The sequence below is a fragment of the Haematobia irritans genome, chromosome 1, assembly GCF_050003625.1.
Source record: "Haematobia irritans isolate KBUSLIRL chromosome 1, ASM5000362v1, whole genome shotgun sequence".
NCBI lineage: Eukaryota > Metazoa > Arthropoda > Insecta > Diptera > Muscidae > Haematobia > Haematobia irritans.
Genome location: NC_134397.1, coordinates 129,630,535 through 129,654,084, shown reverse-complemented (window position 1 = coordinate 129,654,084; position 23,550 = coordinate 129,630,535). Strand labels below are relative to the sequence as shown.

The 23,550-nt window shown below is 33.8% G+C and overlaps 1 protein-coding gene across 2 annotated transcripts in view; it reads left to right on the top strand.

Annotated features, from left to right (window-relative positions):
- The first annotated feature begins 17,245 nt into the window (after positions 1 to 17,245).
- Positions 17,246 to 23,550, top strand: part of trv (trivet) — a 403,899-nt gene continuing 397,594 nt past the window's right edge. For both annotated transcript variants that reach the window (XM_075291611.1, XM_075291612.1), the window contains exon 1: positions 17,246 to 17,729. The gene's annotated coding sequence lies outside the window, so the exon portion shown is untranslated. The remainder of the gene's footprint in view (positions 17,730 to 23,550) is intronic.

Below are 23,550 nucleotides of genomic sequence, written 5' to 3'. Positions count from 1 at the left end.
GCAATAACCGAACCGATTTATCAACCGAACAGTCAACGACAACGAATCGTCAATCCCGAACTACCGAACGCTGTAACGAATCGTCAACCACGATATCCGAATCAACGACCATCACGAACCACAAAACCCAGATCAATAACCGACTGATCAACAACGCCGAATCATCTACGACAATCCCGATTTACCAATACCGAAGCCTCGGTCACGATCGCCGACTCAGTGGATCGTTAACGACAACCGAACAGATCGTAAACAAAATCCCGAATCACCGAACGGTGGCCGACAACCTTTAACCGAATCCCAATCCCGAAACCCAAATCAACGAACCTAGCTCGTCTTCACAGTCGTCGAATCAACAGTGGGCCACAGCAACGAATATCCACTACATCCCTGAATTCCAAGCTTATAAAACGAATTACTATTGTACGTATATAAAAATAACCATCAATAAAACCTGTACTGTTCAACCTATTAAGGTATAAAGCGTGTGTTTTAATTTTAAGGTTTTGTGGGTCCTTAAAGGTGATCCTGGACAACTACTGGTCTATCTCAGCCTACGACAAAACCACGTTACAAAATGGCGCCCGAGCAGGGACTGGAACAGAATCACGCTGGGGAAAAACGAATTAACCCCAACGACGAGGATAGTTCCAGTTCAACACACGAAGACAGTACGATGGTTAAACTTAAGCATCTGGAAACGAAATCACTCGGCTGGATATATTTGTTGAAAAAGGAGCAACTGGTAGCTCAGTGTAAAGCAGCGAATATTCCCACAGAAGGTTCGACTGTGGACCGCCTTAGGAAAGAGCTAGCTAAATACGTACGAGCGAAACGCTTGAGACACTCCTCGGAAAACTTGTTGAAAGATTTGGAAGCCGAACTTAAAGCTAAAGAAAATGAAATCATACAACCGAAAATACTCGAGGTACCCCGGTTAAACTCACACACCAATAATTCTACTACTCCAAATAAGTCCGAACCACCTGATCACGAGATGATTGCCATTGTACAAAGATGGGATTTAAAATACTCGGGGGATGGTGACCTCCTCGAATTCCTCGAGAGAATGGAGGAGTTATCCGAATGTTACTGCATCACCAAGGACAGACTACTACAAACCCTCCTTATGGTTCTACAAGGAAACGCATTGAAGTGGTTTCGGGTGAAACGAGGAGACATTACCGACTGGGCAGGGTTTCGTACAGAAGCCGAACGTTTCTTCTTATCAAAGCGACACGCTACCCAGTTAGAGCAGTCGTTTTACAACCGGAAGCAATTCAACCGAGAAAGGGCAAAAGACTACATATTGCACATGTTGACAACGGCCCGCCAGCACGCACAACTCAAAACCCTGAATCATCTCGATAGAATCTACGAAGGACTCAGGCCGGAGTATCGCCATTACATAAAAAGAGGCGACTTCCAGACGCTCGATGAATTAATCGGGTTAACCGACGACTTTGAACTACTGAAACGTGATGAGTCCCGACAAACGCAACCCCATACGTCGCACGGAATGACCACAACATCGGTGGGTTATTCAAGGCACAATCATTGCTGGAGGTGTAAAGCGGTCGGGCATACTCGTCTCCACTGTAAAAACCCGGGAATTTTATTTTGTTCTTACTGTGGCAAAGAAGGACTCCGCAGCATTGACTGCTCATGTCACGGACAACACGACTGGTTGGCTTACGACGACGTTCCAATCACTCGCTATTTCATAAGTATAAGTCTATTCGGCCGACCATTCAAGGCCCTTATTGATACCGGCGCCTCAGCTAGTTGCATATCGGGAACACTAAAAAACTTCTTGACTCAACAGGGAATCAAACCCGAGAGAATGCGAAGAGAGGTGCAAATGGCCGACCAACGACTTGCAACGTGCGCCGACATTTATGCTTTAAATATAAAATACGCCAACAGGGTTACACAAGTTAAAGCCGCCGTCATCCCTACCCTAGCCGAAACGATCATATTGGGCATGGACTTCCTGTGCGACCGTGATATCAAGCTTTCGCTGGATGATAAAGTAATAACTCGTACTCCGACCGAACCAAGGTCGCCCAGTCATACACTCAGTACCATTACATCTCGAGATTTCCTCAGTGAAAAAGAGAACAAAGCCCTAGATTGTCTTTTGAAGCAACACCAAGCACGTTTCAAACGCATATCGGGGTTGTGTACCACAGCCGAACACCGCATAACATTAACCGACAACAAGCCGTTCAAACAAAAGTATATTCCACGTAATCCGGCTATGATGGCGATCAATACGGCTAAAAACGAATCCTCGGGTTATGCTCCGGCCGAAGTTATATTTGGGAAAAATTTTAAAGCAAGGGCCGACATTGCAGAGCCGAAGCAGGAGCAAAATATCGTACCCATCGAGAAGATATGGGACACCGTAGAAAAGAACAGCCGGAAAGCATCAGTAAGACCGTCAAGACATTACAAGCTTCGGCATAGAGCTTGGACACCCGAAATTGGCTCCATGGTATGGAAAAAGGAGAAATATTTATCCAACGCCGCAAATCAATTTGCCCAGAAGTTAGCAGAAAAATTCAGCGGCCCACATACAGTGACAAAACAACTACACCAGAACATAATCGAGATCAGCAATGAATCGAAGAAACCTGTGAGAGTGCATGTCAAAGATGTAAAACCATACGTGGGTAGAGAAAACGGCAACATCAGTCGAGGGGACGAGATGTCAGCCCAGACCAATGATCGCTCTCACCCAGGAATAATTGTAACAGGTAGGAGGAAGAAACTCCAGAAGTAATAAACTGAAATACCAATAAAATAATAATAATAATAAAAAAAAAAAAAAAAAAAAAAAACGAAAAAGGAAAAAGGAAAATTATGGAAATTAAAATAGTAATAAAGTAATTTAAAAAAAGGAAATCTCGCGGAAAAAGGGAAAATAAAAAAAGAAAAAAAAAAAAAAACAATAACAAAGCAATGAGGAACTCATTCATGGTATTCATAAGATCAGTCACAGGATCTCGCCGCTAGACACCTATATAAGGAGACCAACCTAGAGCCAAAGATTCATTCATAAACTCACCTTCCAGTAAGACACATCAATCAAAAGGATCTAAGAGAGCAGAACAATGGAGCGCAAACGAGCCCTTTTTTTAAGGGTAAATATACCTTTTCGGAGGTAGTGCGGGTCCTTAAGACCAAAATTCGACCATCAACAACATCTTTATTTTTGGAAAGAAAGCGTACGCTTTCTTTCGCGAAGAAAGGGGGGGATGTAACGGTTCGAAATATATTTCGCCCGTACATACTATCTTCCACTACCACATGATATTTAAAATTACGTACCATTACGTATAATCGTTTTACACATTCAACATATACTTGCTGTGAGCCCCTGTGCCTACCACTACACATATACTTGCTGTGAGCCACTGTGCCTACCACTATAGCCCATCATCACTCAATGCCGATTATGTTTTCACTACCGAGTAATGTCAGTTACATGGTAACACGACTTCTGACTACAATAATTTTATTATATTTTTGGTCGCTATGGACATAATTCTCATTCACTTTATTGTGACCCCTACTTATAAGGGCAGCCTTTTTAGTGAGTAGGCAGAATTCCAACTGACGGACAAGTCAATTGGCATAGATCCGTCTAACCAAAAGGAATTCACCCCTTACGCATTCGCTTGCTTCCGCACTAATTGCTTCGGCTTTTAGTTTGCTTCCGCACTAATTGTTTCGGCAATTAGCTTGCTTCTGCATTCGCTTGCTTCCGCACTAATTGCTTCGGCTTTTAGCTTGCTTCCGCACTAATTGTTTCGGCAATTAGCTTGCTTCTGCATTCGCTTGCTTCCGCACTAATTGCTTCGGCTTTTAGCTTGCTTCCGCACTAATTGTTTCGGCAATTAGCTTGCTTCTGCAATCGCTTGCTTCCGCACTAATTGCTGCGGCTTTTAGCTTGCTTCCGCACTAATTGTTTCGGCAATTAGCTTGCTTCTGCATTCGCTTGCTTCCGCACTAATTGCTTCGGCTTTTAGCTTGCTTCCGCACTAATTGTTTCGGCAATTAGCTTGCTTCTGCATTCGCTTGCTTCCGCACTAATTGCTTCGGCTTTTAGCTTGCTTCCGCACTAATTGTTTCGGCAATTAGCTTGCTTCTGCATTCGCTTGCTTCCGCATTCGCTTGCTTCCGCACTAATTGCTTCGGCTTTTAGCTTGCTTCCGCACTAATTGTTTCGGCAATTAGCTTGCTTCTGCATTCGCTTGCTTCCGCACTAATTGCTTCGGCTGTTAGCTTGCTTCCGCACTAATTGTTTCGGCAATTAGCTTGCTTCTGCATTCGCTTGCTTCCGCACTGATCGCTTCGGCCATCAGCTTGCTTCCACATTCGTGTATCTCCCCGTAGTATTAGTTTACTAACCAAACAACGAAGCTTCAACGAATCACCGAGCAGCCAACGAGCACCAGAACGACGAGCTACATTCAACGAACAACAATCAACGAACAACAATCACCGAACAACCAACGGACCACCAGCATCTCATCATCGAGAAAGCAACGGCCACGACATCAACCTAGCAACGACCACTAGATATCAAGACATCGTCAGCGACAACCCCAAATCAACAATCAGGCACGAATCATCAACGACCAACCTGAATTACCGAAGCTAATCGTTGAAGACAAGCCTGCAATAACCGAACCGATTTATCAACCGAACAGTCAACGACAACGAATCGTCAATCCCGAACTACCGAACGCTGTAACGAATCGTCAACCACGATATCCGAATCAACGACCATCACGAACCACAAAACCCAGATCAATAACCGACTGATCAACAACGCCGAATCATCTACGACAATCCCGATTTACCAATACCGAAGCCTCGGTCACGATCGCCGACTCAGTGGATCGTTAACGACAACCGAACAGATCGTAAACAAAATCCCGAATCACCGAACGGTGGCCGACAACCTTTAACCGAATCCCAATCCCGAAACCCAAATCAACGAACCTAGCTCGTCTTCACAGTCGTCGAATCAACAGTGGGCCACAGCAACGAATATCCACTACATCCCTGAATTCCAAGCTTATAAAACGAATTACTATTGTACGTATATAAAAATAACCATCAATAAAACCTGTACTGTTCAACCTATTAAGGTATAAAGCGTGTGTTTTAATTTTAAGGTTTTGTGGGTCCTTAAAGGTGATCCTGGACAACTACTGGTCTATCTCAGCCTACGACAAAACCACGTTACAAGCTTTGCGTGCGAGTAGCTTGGATTTTCGCGATGCGCGAGCAAAATTTTGATACGCTGCTCTTCTTGCTTGGACGGCATTTTGACAACTGAAGAGTGAATTCCAAAATCAAAATAGGAGCAACATTCTACACACAAACACCTTCAAAATGGGGGGTGTTCAGGTTTTTTAAATACAAAATTGAAAGAAATACGTCATGTTTATATTGACCAAATTTTGATCGTATCACCCTATAGGGTGACCCAGACGAGATAAAGTGTGGAGAGCTACTCAAAAAGAGTAGGACGACAGTCAGGAGATCCGTGGGAATAATGACCGGCCATCTAGAATTAAGGGAACATCTGTGCCGAATAGGAGCAGCAGAAGATTTAGAACGTAGAGCGTATTTTGAGGTTGATGAAACCCTACAAAATTATCTTTGTCACCGCCTTGCCCTCACTAGGCAAAGAAGTAACCATATCAATTAAACTATACTGCGACCAAAAACAATAGGTCCACAGTCAGACGGACATGGTTAGATCGGACCAGCTCTGAGCAATATTGCCAAACACACCATATGTCTATCTCGTCTCCTTCTGGTTGTTGCAAGCATATGCACTAACTTATAAAACCCTGTTCCACAGTGTGGTGGGGCAGGTTATGACTCCTCATATTATTCTAGTCTAAACCTTTTGTATTTTATTTGTTGAAGAGAGGAGTCGGATATCTCCATCTCATGCCATATGGTATGACATACACCTAAGCCAGCAATCGGCTTCTTGTGCGCTCTAGTCTTCAATTATAACCTCATGCCTATTTCAAGATATTATGTTTTCGACGAATTCCTTAATTGGTTTCCATTTTACTCTCTTCAATCGTTTTAAACTTGGAATGTTTTCGACTCCCAAATGTTGGGACCTATATCTTGTAAATGCCGGGCAGTGACACAGAAAATTTTCCAGTATCTCTTCGTCCTCTCCACATGCCCTGCATTTATTACACCTATACGGTGCAAGTCTGCCCTGAGGTCCAAGTGTTCCATGATGATTCAAATATACCTACTGATCGCAATCCTATTCTTCTTCATTAGTTCTCTATTTTATCTTCATCGGGATCTACCCCATATGATATTCCTGGTCCTTCCGACTATTTCACTTTTTCACAGCTCTGCATATGATCGCTGTGCCCTCGCTTTTTACTCGGACCGGGTAGTCCCAAAGGGCTTGGGGTTATCCAAGCTTACATCCTGGGCTTTTGCCGCTAGGTCATTGACCTGTTCGTTTCCATCCACCCTACAGTGAGCAGGTACCCAGATGATTCGAATAGTGATATACTCGGAGTAGGAATTTATTATATGTTTTCCTTCCAAAACGGTTCATGATTTAACCCTTTTGGATGCTATAGCTCGTATGGCTATCGGTGCGAACATTTACACTTAATGGCCTCGTGTTTGTGCTGAGCCATTTTACACACTCCATGATCGCTCTGGTTTCTGCTTGCAGAATAGTTGTATGGTCTGACAAGCGAAAGGAGATTTCGATGCCAGAAATTTCGAAGTATACTCCCAATCCCATTCGCTCCGTCTGCGTACCAACTTAATACCCACTTTAAAATGGATATTATTTCAACTATTGAAATCTGCACTATAATTATAAGACATTGTAGTGCTATGTAGAAATATACAAATAAATAAAATAAATAAATTGTTGCCGTAAGAGGCTTCAATAAAGATTCCGTTAGACCATGATTGTCTCTCCGGTATGAGAATTTCACACTCGGTCGCGAGCGTTTCTTAGGATATACGATCATGGAGTAGCTCTAAATCAGACGTGTCTCCTATCGCCACCTCAATTACACTTTGATGGTTTGATTTGTTCCCCATTTGGTACCATTCTCCCATCATATTTGTATAATTTCCCAAAAAAGCATATACCGTGACCCAGGCCTTTCGTGATCTTTTATGGGACATTCTTTGACTTGTTCCGATTCAACGCAATCAATTTGAAATTTCTTCTATTCTAATGCCAAACACCAAATGAATTATTTGCGCAATGATTTATTTTTAAAATTATTTTTGTTTTCTTCAGTTCATGTAGCTCATTTACTTGGCTTCTATTGTGTCGATTAATGGTACGAAGATGGAAGTTGAAAACAATAGCCAATTGATTTAAGTGCAAAGAACAATGAAACCAATAGCATTACACTTGGATTATTGCCACTTGCGGTGTCCTTATTTGACGTTGTCTTCATTATTGTTTTACATTCTATTGAGCTTTATTTATATAAAATCTTTGTTATGGATGTTATGAAATTTGTTGTTGCTTTCATGCTATTGTTAAGAGATTAGGAACAACAATTGTTATCACTTTTAATTACACTATGCAGCACATTATCTTTGTGTAACTTACGAAATAGGTTATTAAATTTATTTAAGGAGTTTTGTATGTCTTTCAAACCGAAGTATATAGTTTACGATATAATTAGTCCTTCCACTAAACATAGAAATTTCGAAATATGCTAATATTGAGAAAATTGCATTATCAATAAAAATCAGAACTTAATCTCCAATAGTACTAATAGACCAAAGTACTAAATTCTCGTGAAAATTTCAATGTCAAACAAATAACAAAACAGCATAAATTTAAAAATTTTTTGAACCAAAAATTGTTATGGAAACAAAATCTATTTTTAACATAATTTCAATGTCAATGTCCTCCACCACTACTGTGGTACATGGTATACTAAGTTCGTGCATTTGTATGTAACGCCAAAAAAGATCAGGTTGACACACTTCAGATAGTAAACCGATCGTCTTAGAATTAAATTCGGAGTAGATTTAGCGATGTCCGCTTGTCTGCCTATTTCGATGTATTTTTGTGTACAAAGTACAGCTTCCCAGCAAAAAAAGCGTCGCCAAAAAAGTAATGAAAATGTTCTTTTTGGATCCGGAAGTGGTGCAAAATTGACGCAGAAGCGATGAATTTAACATGGGCTTGTCATAGGACAGAAGTCCTCCATTTCAACAGCCGTTGCACTGAATTTGCATCACTTCTTTAGGTGTGATCCAAATTCAATGTTTTGGATGTATATTAAAAAATTCTGTGATATTTTGTGAAATAAATAATTTTTATAATTTTTTATAATTTTTAATGGATTCTAACGCTTGTCGGAAACGTTTGATCTCAAATATTTTCAAAAATTCACAATTTTTTCAGATTGGATTTAGCATTTTTTTCGACAAAATTTAAATGATTTGTACCATTTTATGAATTCTTACCCTGGTTTTGACCTATTTGAAACAAAAAAACTTTAAATTACCTATTAAAAGTATGAAAAAACCAAGATATAAAAAATTGAATTAAAAGAACTTCCTGGGTAGTTAAAATAAAGAACATCATTGGGAGTGCATCTTCTGGAAGTGCTTTTAAAGTTGTGCATTTGGAAGAACTTCCAAATTTTTTTACTGGGTTGTAGTTCAAAACATATCGTCTTCAAATTTGACGTAATGGTTTTCTGGTAAAAATCGATTCAGATTTAATCATAGCAAATATATATATTTATGGCCGATCTGGTCATAATTGACGTGGTTATCAACCGCTCTTCGTCAACTTTAATTTATTCGAATGGTTTCTGGTTTGTGAGCACGGTTGCCACAGTTGGTAGAATTCTACCAAAAATGGTAGACGTTTAATTATTTTGTAGAATTCTTGATTTCTATAGAAATAAAATTTTGGCAAAATTTTCTATAGAAATAAAATGTTGTCAACATTTTATAAAGAAAAACAAGTATATACGGCCGTAAGTTCGGCCAGGCCGAAGCTTATGTACCCTCCATCATGGATTGCGTAGAAACTTCTTCTAAACACTGCCATCCACAATCGAATTACTTAAGTTGCGGTAACGCTTGCCGATGGCAAGGTATCTTAAAACCTCCTAACACCATCTTCTAAATTGTATGTAAGTCCATACGTGGTATATATTAAATCAAAAAAGATCGATCCAATACGTATATAATTCAGTTTGACAAAGTAGACATAACATTTTGACAAAATTTTCTACAGAAATAAAATTTTAAATAAATTTTCTATAGAAATAAAATTTTCACAAAATTTTCTATAGAAATAAAAATTTTGACAAAATATTCTATAGAAAGAAAATTTTGACAAACATTTCTACAGAAATAAAATTTTAACAAAATTTTCTATAGAAATAAACTTTTGACAAAATTTTCTATAGAAATAAAATCTTGGTAGATTATTTGTGGCTCGAGTGGCATCCATGATTATGAACCGAATAAAATTTGAACAACATTTTCTATAGAAATAAAATGTTGACAAAATTTTCTATAGAAATAAAATTTTGAAAATGATGAAAATTTTATTATGAACCGAATAAAATTTTAACAAAATTTTCTCTAGAAATAAAATTTTGACAAAATTTTCTATCGAAATAAAATTTTGGTAGATTATTTTTGGCTCTAGTGGCAACCATGAATATGAACCGATATGGACCAATTTTTGTGTGATTGGACCAATTTTGGTATGGTTGTTAGCGACCATATACTAACACCACGTTCCTAATTTGAACCGGATCGGATGAAATTTGCTCCTCCAAGAGGCTCCGGAGGTCAAATCTGGAGAACGTTTTATATGGGCTATATATAATTATGGACCGATATGGACCAATTTTGGCACGGTTGTTAAAGATCATATACTAACACCATGTTCCAAATTACAACCGGCTTGGATGAAATTTGCTTCTCTTGGAGACTTCACAAGCCAAATCTGGGGATCGGTTTATATGGGGGCTATATATAATTATGAACCGATGTGGACCAATTTTTGCATGGTTGTTAGAGACCATATACCAACATCATGTACCAAATTTCAGCCGGATCGGATGAAATTTGCTTCTCTTTGAGGCTCCGCAAGCCAAATCTGGGGATCGGTTTATATGGGGGTTATATATAATTATGAACCGATGTGGACCAATTTTTGCATGATTGTTAGAGACCATATACCAACACCATGTACCAAATTTCAGCCGGATCGGATGAAATATGCTTCTCTTAGAGGCTCCACAAGCCAAATCTGGGGATCGGTTTATATGGGGGCTATATATAATTAAGGACCGATATGGACCAATTTTTGCATGGTTGTTAGAGACCATATACCAACATCATGTACCAAATTTCAGCCGGATCGGATGAAATTTTCTTCTCTTTGAGGCTTCGCAAGCCAAATCTGGGGATCGGTTTATATGGGGGCTATACATGATTATGAACCGATGTGAACCAATTTTTGCATGGTTGTTAGGAACCATATACTAACACCATGTACCAAATTTCAGCCGGATCGGATGAAATTTGCTTCTCTTTTAGGCTCCGCAAGCCAAATCTGGGGATCGGTTTATATGGGAGCTATATATAATTATGGACCGATGTGGACCAATTTTTGCACGGTTGTTAGAGACCACATACCAACACCATGTACCAAATTTCAGCCCGATCGGATGAAACATGCTTCTGTTAGATGCTCCACAAGCCAAATCAAGGGGTTCCTTTATATGGGGGCTATACGTAAAAGTGGACCGATATGGCCCATTTTCAATACCATCTGACCTACAATGATAACAACTACTTGTGCCAAGTTTCAAGTCGATAGCTTGTTTCGTTCGGAAGTTAGCGTGATTTCAACAGACGGACGGACGGACGGATATGCTTAGATCGACTCAGAATTTCACCACGACCAAGAATATATATACTTTATGGGGTCTTAGAGCAATATTTCGATGTGTTACAAACGGAATGACAAAGTTAATATACCCCCATCCTATGATGGAGGGTATAAAAAATTTTGTCAAAATTTTTTATATAAATAAAATTTTGCCAAATTTTTCTAAAGAAATAAAATTTTGACAAAATTTTCTATAGAAATAAAATTTTGACAAAATTTTCTATATAAATAAAATGTTGACAAAATTTTCTATAGAAATAAAATTTTGACAAAATTTTCTATAGAAATAAAATTTTAGCAAAATTTTCTACAGAAATAAAATGTTGACAAATTTTTTTATAGAAGTAAAATTTTGACAAAAATTACTACAGAAATAAAATTTTGACAAGATTTTCTATATAAATAAAGTTTTGGAAAATATTTTCCATCAAAATAAAATTTTTGTACAAATTTTCTAAAAATTTTCTTTAGAAATAACATTTTCTTTAGAAATAAAATTTTCTTTAGAAATGAAATTTTGACAAAGTTTTCTATAGAAATAAAATTTTTGTTGTTTTTCGATTTCAGCTTAAAATCATACATTGACTAAATTACAAGTGTATTTTAACCAACAGAGGAAAAGAATGTTTGTCAAATTTATTTGGGCAAAGCCCTATAGACTGCAAGATGGTTGGATGGACGCACGTTTCGGAATTACCACATTCCTCATCAGCATCCTCTACTTGCAGCAAAACTATCAACCAATTATCAGAATAAATTCAGGCAGTTCATTAAACCCAACAATAAACCACACTTGAACCTTCCGAAAAAAGGTTTTACATTGATAGCCGGCTTATGCCTATTGAAATAAAATTTTGACAAAATTTTCTATAGAAACAAAATTTTGGCAAAATTTTCTACAGAAATAAAAGGTTGACAAAATTTTTTATAGAAGTAAAATTTTGACAAAAATTACTACAGAAATAAAATTTTTACAAAATTTGCTATACAAATAAAATTTTGAAAAAAAATTCTATAAAAAAAAATTGTATAAAAATTTTCTTTAGAAATAAAATTTTTTTTAGAAATAAAATTTTGACAAAATTTTCTTTAGAAACAAAATTTTCTATAGAAATAAAATTTTGACAAATATTTTTTGTTTGATAGTTTTTATACCCTCCATCATAGGATGGGGGTATATTAACTTTGTCATTCCGTTTGTAACACATCGAAATATTGCTCTAAGACCCCATAAAGTATATATATTCTTGGTCGTGGTGAAATTCTGAGTCGATCTAAGCATGTCCGTCCGTCCGTCCGTCCGTCTGTTGAAATCACGCTAACTTCCGAACGAAACAAGCTATCGACTTGATACTTGGCACAAGTAGTTGTTATCGATGTAGGTCGGATGGTATTGAAAATGGGCCATATCGGTCCACTTTTACGTATAGCCCCCATATAAAGGGACCCCCAGATTTGGCTTGTGGAGCCTCTAACAGAAGCATGTTTCATCCGATCCGACTGAAATTTGGTACATGCTGTTGGTATGTGGTCTCTAACAACCATGCAAAAATTGGTCTACATCGGTTCATAATTATATATAGCCCCCATATAAACCGATCCCCAGATTTGGCTTGCGGAGCCTCAAAGAGAAGCAAATTTCATCCGATCCGGCTGAAATTTGGTACATGGTGTTAGTATATGGTCGCTAACAACCATGCAAAAATTGGTCCATATCGGACCTTAATTATATATAGCCCCCATATAAACCGATCCCCAGATTTGGCTTGTGGAGCCTCTAAGAGAAGCATATTTCATCCGATCCGGCTGAAATTTGGTGCATGGTGTTGGTATATGGTCTCTAACAATCATGCAAAAATTGGTCCACATCGGTTCATAATTATATATAACCCCCATATAAACCGATCCCCAGATTTGGCTTGCGGAGCCTCAAAGAGAAGCAAATTTCATCCGATCCGGCTGAAATTTGGTACATGATGTTTGTATATGGTCTCCAACAACCATGCAAAAATTGGTCCACATCGGTTCATAATTATATATAGCCCCCATATAAACCGATCCCCAGATTTGGCTTGTGAAGTCTCCAAGAGAAGCAAATTTCATCCAAGCCGGTTGTAATTTGGAACATGGTGTTAGTATATGATCTTTAACAACCGTGCCAGAATTGGTCCATATCGGTCCATAATTATATATAGCCCATATAAAACGTTCTCCAGATTTGACCTCCGGAGCCTCTTGGAGGAGCAAAATTCATCCGATCCGGTTCAAATTAGGAACGTGGTGTTAGTATATGGTCGCTAACAACCATACCAAATTTGGTCCAATCATACAAAACTTGGTCCATATCGGTTCATAATCATGGTTGCCACTAGAGCCAAAAATAATCTACCAAAATTTTATTTCTATAGAAAATTTTGTAAAAATTTTATTTCTAGAGAAAATTTTGTTAAAATTTTATTCGGTTCATAATAAAATTTTCATCATTTTCAAAATTTTATTTCTATAGAAAATTTTGTCAAAATTTTATTTCTATAGAAAATGTTGTTCAAATTTTATTCGGTTCATAATCATGGTTGCCACTCGAGCCACAATAATCTACGAAGATTTTATTTCTATAGAAAATTTTGTCAAAAGTTTATTTCTATAGAAAATTTTGTTAAAATTTTATTTCTGTAGAAATTTTTGTCAAAATTTTCTTGCTATAGAATATTTTGTCAAAATTTTTATTTCTATAGAAAATTTAGTTAAAATTTTATTGGATCGATCTTTTTTGATTTAATATATACCACGTATGGACTTACATACAATTTAGAAGATGGTGTTAGGAGGTTTTAAGATACCTTGCATCGGCAAGCGTTACCGCAACTTAAGTAATTCGATTGTGGATGGCAGTGTTTAGAAGAAGTTTCTACGCAATCCATGATGGAGGGTACATAAGCTTCGGCCTGGCCGAACTTACGGCCGTATATACTTGTTTGTAGACTTACCTATACATACCTTTTTTGTCTAATATATACCACGTATGGACTAACTCACAATTTAGAAAACGAAGTTTTAAGATACCACAACCCAATTCGATTGTGGATGACAGTCTTTCGTAGAAGTTTCTACGCAATCCATGGTGGAGGGTACATAAGATTCGGCCTGGCCGAACTTACGGTCGTATATACTTGTTTTTTTTTTATGATAAATGCAAAAATAAAGAACGCTGGTTCAAATCGCACCAGCGGCAGTTTTTTATCAAATACTTTTCGAAACAATTTTTTATGTTATACATCTTTTTTGTTTTTATACCCTTCACCACTACTGTGGTACGGCGTATAATAAGTTTGTGCATTTGTATGTAACGCCAAGAAGGAAAAGTCTGAGATCCATCGTTTAGTAGATTTAAAGATGTCCGTCTGTCTGTCTGCACGCTCACAAAAAATCGCTTCTGCAACATATACTCCCAAACATATTTTGCTTCAAGCATATATATTTTTGGGTATTGCCCAAACATTTATATGTTTGATCTCTTCCAATATATAATATGTTTGAAAGCATATTGGTCTAAACAATATATGTTTGGGTAGTCTAAGTTCCAAACATTTTGTATTTTTGCATCCAAATTCAATAATGTTGTCTTCCAAAAAACAATATGTTATTATGTGACCATATAATATGTTTGGAAGCATTTTGCACCCAAAAATATTATATGCTTAAAAAAATTCTCCCAAACAATATTGTGCTCAAAATTTTATTTATTTATTATATATTTACAATCATAATGAATTATGAAAATAAACAGGTAATATAGGTGCTAACAACATAGGTTTTCGACTTGAATGCTCAAAATTTTGTTTCTGCCCAATTGTATATTCCCCCACATCTTTCTCACTTCCACGAGATTTTTTAGTTCTTAGCACCTTTTTCTGTAATAGAAACATTGTAGAAGAAATTATTCAATTTTATGATTTTTATTTTTATTTTAATTTTACCTTTTGCCGGACGGGGATTCGAACAGCGGACCACACAGTTTGTAAGGATCAAAGAAGTAGCTGATCAATTGCCCAAGGAAAAATAAAATGTTAATTTTGTAATAACAAGCAACAACCACCAACTTAATTCAATATCGCTCCCTGTTAAATAGCGCTCCAAGCTACTAAACACATATATGTTTATAGGCTATTTCTAAATTAATATATGTTTGCATCCAAGCATATTATATTTACAAACATTTTATGTCCCAAACATAATATGTTCTAACATATTAACATATATGTCCCAAACGTGTTATGCTAGTTTATGAACATTATATGCTTGCACTCAAAAGTATTGTGTTTAAAAATTTGTGTTCCAAACATATAATGTTTATAGCCAAACATATGAAAAACAGTCTTTTTCATCCGTGTTTTCATATATTTTTGTGCGCAGAGTACAGGTCGCAGTTTAAATCCGATCGTCCTCAAATTTGGCATAGGGTCGTTTTTTGGAACAAAGACAATCGCTATTGATTTAGGAAAAAATCGGTTCAGATTTAGATATAGCTGTCGTATATATTTATCCCCGATCTGGTCATAATTGGCATGTTTATCAACCGATGTTCTTCAAAAAATTTTTTTCTCTTTTTTTTACTTTTTATTGATTTTGTATTTTTTTTTTTAAATTTAATTGTCCAAAACTAAAATGTTCACTTAAAATAGCCTAATTTCGTACTTTCTAATACTTGTCCAAAAGGACTTCATCGGAAGTGGAAAAAAATGATGTGGGATTCCGGGATGTGCTTTAAAAGAAATGTTTGTGGAACAACTTTCAATTTTTTTGGTGGGTAATTGTAAATTAAATTTTTTAATCTAACTGAAATAGTTATTTTTGTGTCAATAATACTACGGAAAGACGCAGAAGCCCCTAATGCTAAAATGAATTTTGTTTTAGTTTAATTTTATAATTTTTTAAGAAGTTCTCCTAAGCACAATGTAATTTCCTTGATTCCGACATTTTGTCATATATAGTACTTCTTTCCCTTCAAACAAATTACTTTAAGTCAGAGCAGCTTGATTGTTAAATTTTATTGCTGTCAGTAGTTTGCATCAAAGACAAAGGAGGCAATAATACGTGAGTATTCCAATTTCAAATATCTAATTTGATTTTATCACAATGGACTGAATAGTCTAAGTGAGCCTGAATCTTAATCGGGCTGCCACTTTAACCTAACCTATCTAATTTGATTTTAAAATTCCTTCCTTGGAACTATTGATTAAGTAACATATTCTCTCGTAAATAAAGAACGAACGAAATTAAAAAAAAATATCTTTTGAAAACTTCAAGAATTCGTTTATATCTAAATTTTTGTCGAGTCGAAAAATCATATATTTCATTATATTACAAATAGTATAGCTTTCATACGTAGGTGATATAACAAAATATTCATGTGATATAATATATTCGAAATGCAAATATAACGAAATGCAAATATAACAATATAACAAATATTAAAAATTTGTTATACAGACAAAGGTTTATATTCGAATGTATCGTGCTATAATTTTTAGCAGGGAAATTTTTGTCGAATTATTGAAGACACAAACCTCTACGAAAATGTATTTGCTGAAATGCTTAGTAAATTTTCGAACAACCTTCGGTAAATAACGAATTCGACTAATACGAAAGGAGCAAACAAAACAGAAACAGCTGTGGTGTATAAAAATGCCGCTACAACGAGGAATTAACGAGAAACAAAGAAACGAAGCGATAACAAAACCGAGAGAGGCTACTTATCATTGATATGCGCATGTCTGCTTCAAAGAGAGACAGAGAGGGCGAGTGAGATTGAGAGTAAAGAACCAGAGATTATGAAAGAGATTAGAAATTCTCTCAAAAACACGAAACTCTTTGAGAAAGGGTGTCTTATTGTCAACGATTAACGAGATGTTACATTAAATAAACGAAATACCGTTAAAATAGACATTACCGCTCGGCAACTCTCACTGACTTCAGCTGTTGGTTCAATGGTCTCGTACTCTGGGTCCCCATGGATAAATTGTTATCGCTGACTTATATCAGGAGAAGAGAATAACGTTGTATTACCGTTATTACAGATAGTGAGAGAGAGAGAAAGAGAGCGCGAGTCTAGAGCATTTCGGCCAGCAACCACATACACGGATAACAATGCTCTAAGCGAATGGGAGGCGCAAGCAACAAAAAACAAAACTCAACCGATGTCTTACTATTTGTGAAGACGACGAATAAACTTCGCATTCAGTTTGAATTGTGTCCTCGTAATGAAAGGATATTCGTTACATTGTTGTTAAGTTGTTATTATTTTATTCAATATTTACCACTCCAAAAAGAAGCAAAAGCTAAAATAAAGGAAATCAAAATAATATAGAAGAAAATTTAAAACAAAAAAAAATTAAGTGTCACACCAGAGCATCCAACTCGATTGATACGATAGGCGAATGTATGAATGTTGAATAAATTCCTACGGAAGAAAGATTAAAATATTTTTTGAAAAATAAACGGACGTTAATAAAAATTCTCTTTAAAAGCGCGAATTGAAATTCGATCTTGGAACGTGTGTGAAAAAGTCATAAAAAAATCAAACAGATAGCAAATCGAAAGCGAATAGTTAATTAAAAAATAAACCAAAGGAAACAAGTGAATTTTATTATAATAAAAAAAAAACCTATAATTCCTTTTTGAAATAAAAAGGATCACTAAATCACTCATCATCAAAAGTTTTCAATCAAAACGGAGAGCCCCAAGAAATCAATCTGTTAGTGTTTTCACAGAAAAAATAAATTACAATTTCAGACTTGATTGATCAAAGTGTAGTTGATTAATAAAAAATAAAATAATAAATAATAAAACAAGATTAAAGAAAGTTGTTAAAAAGTGGAAATACAAGTAAGAAATTACTTAGTTTTAATAAACCTAATACTAATATATTTTAATTTGAGATTAATACTTAAAAATAGGATTTTTTTATAAATAAATAAAAAAATTTTTAAAAAAATCTATATTTTTTATTTAATTTCTTTAGTTGCAATAATAAAATCTGACTCAATGAAAACCATAAGAGTTTTTTTTGTGAACTAATAACTTGAAATTTCCGGTTATATACCATGCCATCTATATATACTAGTGTATATATAAGGTTACCCATATACCAAAACTAAATGAGTAGACATCTCTTTGTATTTGTTCCACATATAGATGACTATCCATATATGTATAGTTTTCTATATAATATTTTAAATTTAGTTTTTGGCATTGTATTCGGTGTCCAACAAGAAAAAAAAAATGATAAAACAAATCGATAAAATGTTTTGCATATTGCAACTGCATTTATTTAAGAACACAAACAAAATGGTTTTTAAAAATTTTCATACCATTAATAAAAACAATGCGCTCTATATATATATGTATATACGTTCATACACATACATATATATGAATATATATATTTATGAACTTTCCTTTAAAAGGAAGTGATATATCCCTCCATGTATTTATATACAACCAATGAATGAACCATATATGTAAGGGTGGCAGGGCGAAATTTCCGTATATTATATACAGACATATGACATTTTGTTGACTCTGTTGATGTTCTTTATATATACATAAGAGTTATGTATACAAAAGCATATACAGTAGATGAGATATGATAGAAAATTTAACATTAGACTTCTTAGAAAATTTGCTTTTATAAAAACGAAAAAATGTTTAAGGTTTTAGTTTTAGCAGTAAACAAAAGTATAGTAAACTAGTAAAAATACCGGTATTAGGTACACACAAAGAAAAAAAAATGGTTTTCCTCAGAAACGATATTTTAGACAAATAAATTCCATTTTCGTATAAAGCAAATAAAGTTGACTTTATGACAAACCATTGTCAAAAGAATTGCTTGCATCAGTATATAAAAAAATTAAAGATTAATTTTTAAAGATTTTGGTATTGATTCCGAGCCAAAAATGTGGCTTCTTTAAAATAAAGATATTTTTGACGGACCTATCTGGCTTTAAATCTAGGATCAATAAAATTGCAATACATTTTTCAAATTTTCATTCTCTTTTCGCGGTACATTAATCAAGCTATTTACGTACAAAAAAATGTCAGTTTAAAAGTCCAAATTATAACGAATACTTTAAAGTAAAAAATGTCTTCGTTAATCCAAAAAAACGTAGAACCAAGGATCCTAAATCCTCGAAATAAGTCTTAGCCTACATTTAAAGAGCTTTTGTTTTAAATCTAAAGATTCAACATTTCAGCTGATTTGAGGACGATTTCTTTAAATGGAAAATGTTTTTCCTTAATTTAGGGAAATTAAAATTAAAATTTCCAAAATTTCTGTCCTAGATTTAATAAAAAATAAAATAAAAATTTATGTAAAGATTATATTTTAATTAGGTTAGGTTAGGTTAGGTTAGGTGGCAGCCCGATGTATCAGGCTCACTTAGACTATTCAGTCCATTGTGATACCACATTGGTGAACTTCTCTCTTCATTTTAATTAAATTAATTAATATATTTTAATTAAATTAAGTTGCATAATCTTTAATGTCACTTAAATATTTTTTTTCAGTGTATAAATAATTCTTTAAGAGCAACTTAAGTCGACTTTGTGACACACGTTGTCTCTAATCTTATTTATTTACCTTTAAAGTAAATTTTGGTAGCGTCAAAAAAAATCTTCGCTTGTCTAAAAGAAAGAAAACTATTCTTTCAGTGTATAAAAAATTGTATACTCAAAGAAAAATACAACGAAATTCTCGCCAAACGAAATTCTCCTTTTCTATATAAAACATTTTCATTAATAGCAATTAAAGTCGACTTTATGACACACTATTGTCTCTAACCTTATTCATTTGCCTGTAAAGTAAATTTTTTTAGCGTGAATTGTTCTTTCAGTGTATAAAAAAAAATTGGAAAACCAAGTATGTTTGTATTAGAAATTATCTAAAATATAAAAATGTTTGAGAAAACCTACACAAGGCTATACTGAGACAACATGTATGTTATTTGTTAGTGTCATAGAAAATCAATTCCTTCGTTATAGGGATGTTTTAGTACAACAAAATCTTAAAAATTCCAATGGAGATATTTTTTCTAGATTTAGGCACTTGTCATTAGGCCAAATAATGCTATTGTCCTTCAAGTAATAAAGCGATTTTTGCTTAGCATAGAAGAAGCATTTCTCTGATACAAAGTTGTTTCTCTGGTTCAAAAATCTATCAAATTTTCAATGAAGTCGTTTTGTATTACACTCAAAAAAAGGTTACTTCGATCTGAGGAATTTGACTTTCCCTTTAGGATTTTGGAAACAAAGGATCTTCTTTAAAAAAAAAAATTTTAGGGACCCATCGAACTTTAAATCTAGGATCAATAAAATTAAAATTCGGATACAGATCACATGTATCGAATTTTCCTTCTCTTCTTGTGATTTATTAATAAAGCTATTCAGGGAGAAAAAAAGTCCAAATTGTAACAAATATTTCAAATGTTTTCTTAAATTAAAAAAAAAAAGAATTAACCAAATATGCAAAATCCTTAAGATAATTTTTAATCTATATTTGAAGTGATTTTATCTTAAATTTAGTATGTCAGTCAATTTAAAGACAATTTCTTTAAATCAAACATGTATTTCTTTACATTAAGGAAAATTTTTCTTACATCAAGGACACACAAATTTAGATTTAATAAGAATATATTTTGATGCATAGGTTTTAAACTTTCTTTTAATTAAAATTTCATTATTTTAAAGAAATTTTGTTCTTTATGTTGTGTAAATTACATGTTCTAAAATTAAGGCTATATTAGCCTTCAAATTAGGTTATTTTTTTTTTCAGGGTATAGATAATTGATACGACTTAAAAATGCGTATCTTTATATCAAAGAAATTTTGTTGGTCTTTGGCTTTAATACTTCTGAAAATTTCTTCAAAATAATGGAGTAGTCGTTAAATAACTACAGAGTTAAATAGCCTTCCAAAGGAAGAGATGGCTTTCAACGCCTTAGAGGAAACATACACCCAAAAAAAGTGACCGAGGTAGAATATGTAGGCTTATTTTCGAAAATTTGTACTAAAATAGTTTTCTAATTAAAACATGTTACGAATAAGTTAATACTTTTTGTCAAATTGAAGAAATTTTTTTAAAAATAATTAATTGTTTTCGTTGTTTAAGCAAATTTCATATGTTGAAAGAAAAAATTGGATTTAAAAATTGTTAAAATGTTTTTAGCGCTGTACAAAGTTCGAGACAAGTACAATTTTAGTAAAATTTTCTTATTTGAGAGACTTATGAACTCAATTTAAGCATACTTCTGCCATTTTAGAAAAATAAGAACTATTTTATTTTTTAGTAAAATTGTGCACTATATTTGTATACGACTTTTTCTTTCTTATTTCTAGTTCACGTCATTAAAGTTAGCAAAAAAAAATTTTTAAAAAGGAACATTTATTCATATTGTGCAAAATTTAACTAAAATCAACTAATCTTCATGAACTAAAATAAAGTTCAGTTGGCATTAGAGCCCCTTTTTTCTGGGTGTAGCCTAATTTCGACTTGAAGTCAAATCTGACTTTGTAAATTTAAATTGTAGTTAACACGTTTTCGATGGGCTCTATTATAGCATGAAGAAAAAAGCAGAAAAGATGAATAAAAAAAAGCAGAAAAGATAAATTTGTCTCTTAGTACCAAATATTCAGAACTCAAATTTAAAAGAGAATTGTTGATGAAATGTAAACAAACCTTAATTATCATCATCTTTGGCTCGGAATCAATATCAAAATTATTAGTGTAAATAGAAAATCTTTGCCACCGAGTCAGCTTTTAGTTCATAAAAATTTTATGAACTAAAGGCAGTTAAAAAAGTTGATTACTTTCCAAATATACCAAATATTTTTTCAAATAAAACTTTAATTCAATTATACAAAAAATATTTAATTTAGCTGATAGCCTTAGTAGCTAGTGCTAGATTATTCTCCATTATTCTTACATTTACTATAAGTTTAATAAATAAATAAATATTTAATTACAATAACATTAATTCGATTAATTTTTAATCAAAACAACACTCAATTTGATCAATCACATTAAAGTATGATCATATAAATTTTTAATCCGAATGAAACAGTTTCAAGTAGAATTTAATTGGATCAATTATTTTCGTGAATTATTTCAATTTTTTTCCTACACTAAAAAAAAAGTGAACTCTCTATTTCACTAAAGCCAATTTAACTTTATTTTAGTTCATGGAATTATTATGTTTGGAGAAAGTTTCCTTTGCTCTATTTTTTTTCCTTTACTCTAATTCTTGCAATTTATAAAAATAAAAAGACATTCTTGCAATTTTGAACTCCAAGTTTTTCCTTCAAACTACAAAATTTTCTTTAACAATTGAAAGAACTTGGTTATGTCTAATAAATTTTCTTGAATTTGTCGAAAAATATTTACTTATTTTTATGACATCGGCGTGATGCCAACGTTTGTAATACTGTTTAGTTAAAATTTTCGATAAATATTCAAAATTTTCTAAAATTAACCGAAAGTTTTCTTCCTGGTGGGTTCACTGTTTTTTCAGTGTACGATTTGTAAAATTAGAAAAATATATCACCAGCATTTTTTCAATTAAAATTTTAGTTGCTTTTTGAAACATGTTCAATGACATATATTGAATTATTTCAACAAAAATCAATCTTAATTAATTCGGTGACTAAAGACACAAAATATATTTTTTTTTTTTGTGTAGGTATGAACTACGGCGAGGTTAATAGGGTCATGATTTTAGTTCAGTTTTCTTTTATTGGAAAATGTAATTTCGCAAACGGTAGCTGAAAACCTATATGGACATCTCAAAAAGTGGAGTACAATTTAATTCAATTTTCTAACGAGATAGTTAATTTTTCCCTTCAAGTAGTTTACGTTGTTTTGACTTTCACTTAAGCTTTAGTTTGTGGGGCCCATGGTATACGTTTTCGAGTGTAAAACGATATGGAGGTCGTTAAATATTTGTTTGGAGACAATATTATCTTTATTAGCTTTTTGCAGCAACGAACGAATATAGTTAATGACAATTATTAAAAACCATATTGATATTATTATTTTACAAATAAAATTCAAATATTTTTAGGAAGCATCCTAGATTACAAAATTAAACGGATACAAATTTCAACAATTCAAAGGAAAAAAATAAAAATTAACGGAGATAATAAACTTTGTCTTAACTAAAATTTCTTTAGTTCAAATAAATTATTATTTTTTGTTAACTTAAAATTTAGTTTATAAAACCTTTCATATTAAGGTTATATTTTTTTTAAGTGTAAGAAGTGTATTAAATCATTAGTTTAAAGATATCTTTTACGTAAGACGACTCAAAATTTGTTTCAGAAGTCGTGTTATAGTTAGAAGCACTCAAACCAAGTGCAGCATCCAAGAAAGAAAATGTAGGTTATTATAAAAAATGTTTATCTAAATTGTGCACTCAAAAAAAGTTTACTTGGATCCAAAGATTTTGACCTTCCCTTAAGGATTTTGGTATTGATTCCGAGCTAAAGATGCGGCTTCTTTAAAATAAAGATATTTTTTTACGGAA